The sequence below is a fragment of the Bos grunniens genome, chromosome 16 (assembly GCF_055505025.1).
Source record: "Bos grunniens cultivar Pamir isolate PY7600 chromosome 16, Bosgru_T2T1.0, whole genome shotgun sequence".
NCBI lineage: Eukaryota > Metazoa > Chordata > Mammalia > Artiodactyla > Bovidae > Bos > Bos grunniens.
In genome coordinates, this window is record NC_141180.1 from 75,546,804 (window position 1) to 75,549,743 (window position 2,940).

The following is a 2,940-nucleotide window of genomic DNA, read 5'->3' on the forward strand; positions in this document are numbered from 1 at the left end:
CCACCACCACCACAAGAACATCGTGACCTGACCATGACCTGACCTCAAGAACAAAGACTCTGACCCCAGAAGTAAACAGGCCACTCCCTCAGCTTTCCTAGAAAAGCACTTTCCTGACATTTTTCTGGGTGCTCAGCTTTTTTTGTTTGTCTGTCTTTTCTCCTTATGTGGCCCTGAGGTAAGGCTTTCTCTCCTCACTGTGTTAGGAGCACAAACTTGTGAATAGTACCAAGATGATATTCTAATCAAGAATAGAATATCTTTTTATTCGCAATGTGTTAGATTTGTCCCTCCTCACCCCAAAATGGTCACTATCAGCTATGCTTGGGGACAGAACATTTTCACTCATACAAATTATTTTCATAATCAGAGAGGAATGTCTGAGCTTGAGATTCAATTTTTGAAATAAAATGTTTACTCTGAAAAGCCCAACTTGTCCATAGAATGACAGTAGCAGTTGGACAGTGGCAGTTGGTCTCATCCTGTGCAGAGTCCAATCAATTCTGAAAGTTCTGTGATGTGTGGTCACCATGGTAATGTGGTGATACACATTCCACATTCAGTGTGTTTGCGAGCTGAGAGCTTCATGTATGGTGGCAAAGAGAAATGGGTAATCTGAATTGTTTGGGAGGTAGGTTCCCACTGCTCCTCTGAACTTTGTTCCTTCATATGGGCTGGTTAACCTTTACTGGTGAATTTTCCTCATCTTTTTTTTATTATTTTTCTTTTCCATCACTCTAATTTATATACAGAGTTATAACTGTGTTTTATAGTTTTGTATTATTCCTTAAATTATATTTTGATTCTACTGTCAGCTGGCTGCCTTAAATATCTTCCTAGATTTCCAATTTCCCAATGCCAGTTTTGTACACCAGAGAACAGATGGAAAGAACTAACAGAGGAGAACCATGATGTCTCCCCAACATCAGACATTATAGTAAAAGGGAATTACATCTCAACTCTTCTCAAATGTTGCTGCCCAAATCTACAAACACTAGCAGTGTAAATCTAGAGACTTAAGAAGGAAAGAAACCGGGATTTACTGGTGGGATTCCCATGGGTGGATGTGGGCTGGATCATTGTTTGGCTGTTGCCAAGGAGTTTAGTGAGATGGCATAGTGTTGTTGGGTTAGTAGGAAGAACATTTGGTCACTGAGGGAAGGAGAGCTTGTCTGTTGATCCTCAAGGAGAATCTAGGGTTAGAGTCTCCAGGCTGTGAGGATGGAGATGATTTTCAAAAAGAATATGGGGCTCTGTAGTCTTCCACTACAGGGTCTAGAGCATGATGAGAAGTTGATAGAGTCAGAATTTTAGTGGGGAAAGTTTGAACTCCTGCCCATTCTTAGCTATCACTTGGTCCAGGCTGGTCAAATAAGTGTTCAGATCAGTTGTGAGACTTTGAGCATCTCAGACTTAGTTAAGACACCAAAGGCCAGCACAGATGGCCACCTCCCCAGTTAACTCACATTAAGTGCTCATCCAGACTTGGTCAAGTTAAAAGGAAGCTAATTCTTGGTAGAGCCATCATGTGCCCTTTGGTTTAGAAGGTTCTGAGCTCTGAGCCAACTTGTTGGCCAAACAGACCACTGGTCACTTAGCAAGGTGAACTGGGCTTTGGGAATGCTACTCGTGAGATGATTGAGTGTGTGAAGAAGCTTTGGAGGATGGACAGAGTTGGAATCCTGTGGTCTTTCTGAGAAGCTTTGCTCAGAGGAAACTTGTATTTTGGATCAGGAACTGAGATATAGAGACGAATGGTAGAAGGAGGATTTGAGCTCTTTGTAAGGCTGAGGCACCTTCTCAGGGCATCAGCTCTCATCCCCAGAAAACTAGGGGCAGGATAATTTGAGTTGGAGGTAGGGTTGAGGTCCTGGGTAAGGGGTTTTAGCACAGGTCTCAGGGGTGCAGGCATCTGTGTCCTCAGGGAACCATGTACAATCCTGTCCCAGATCCACTATTTATCATTGTGTGACCCTTGGAAAATCACTTCATCTCTCTAAATTTCAACACCATCTAATGTAACATATGGATTACAGCCCACACTTTATCCACCCTTCCTCTTGAACAGGGCTGGGTGTCAGAAGAGGTGATAATAGATACTCTCCATGAGCTACAAAACCTTGTTTCTGTGAAAAAGCTGAAGAATAAGCTTCCATCCCCACTTATTGGAGCCATCAAAATGCCCTCTCTGCTTTCAACCACTACTGAAGGTCCATCTTATTCTTGCCATCATTCAAGGTTGAACACTTACAGAGGCATTATGAAGCACCAGTCCTTTACTTTTCTATTTATTTATTTGTCTATCTATCATTTATTTGGCTGCATCGGGTCCTAGTTGTGGCACAAGGGATCTTCATCACATTGTGCAGATCTTTCATTGCAGGGCACTGACTCTTCAGTTGTGGTGCTTGAGCTCAGTAGTTGCAACATGTGGGCTTAACTGCTCAGAGGCATGTGGACTGGAGTTTGCCAACCAGAAATCAAACCCCATCCCCTGCATTGTGAGACAGATTCTTACCCACTGGACTGCCCGGGAAGTCCCTCCTTTATTTTTCTAATATTTTACCTGTACTTAATCATTCTTGGCCTCATAGCACTAAAAATAGGGCATGTTAACATTTCTCTCACTCAGGACAGGGAACTGAGGCAAAGAGGGATCCATATGTCTTTCCCAAGTACCTGCTTCTCCTAAATGTGATTTGAATCCAGTCCGTCAGTCATGGTCACCATGCTCTGCTGAGCTTCTAGGTCTCAGTTAAATAGAGATATTTGCACACACAGCCAGTCTGTTGGATGTTTTCAGTGCACATCAAACTGCAGATCTTCCTAAGTCCACTTTAAATTCAGGAAGCCTTGCTAGGCATCTGGTGAGGAAGGGGACCAGAGGACTGAATTATGGATCAATTATTATTAGCTCCCGGGTGGTCCTCTGCCAGCAAG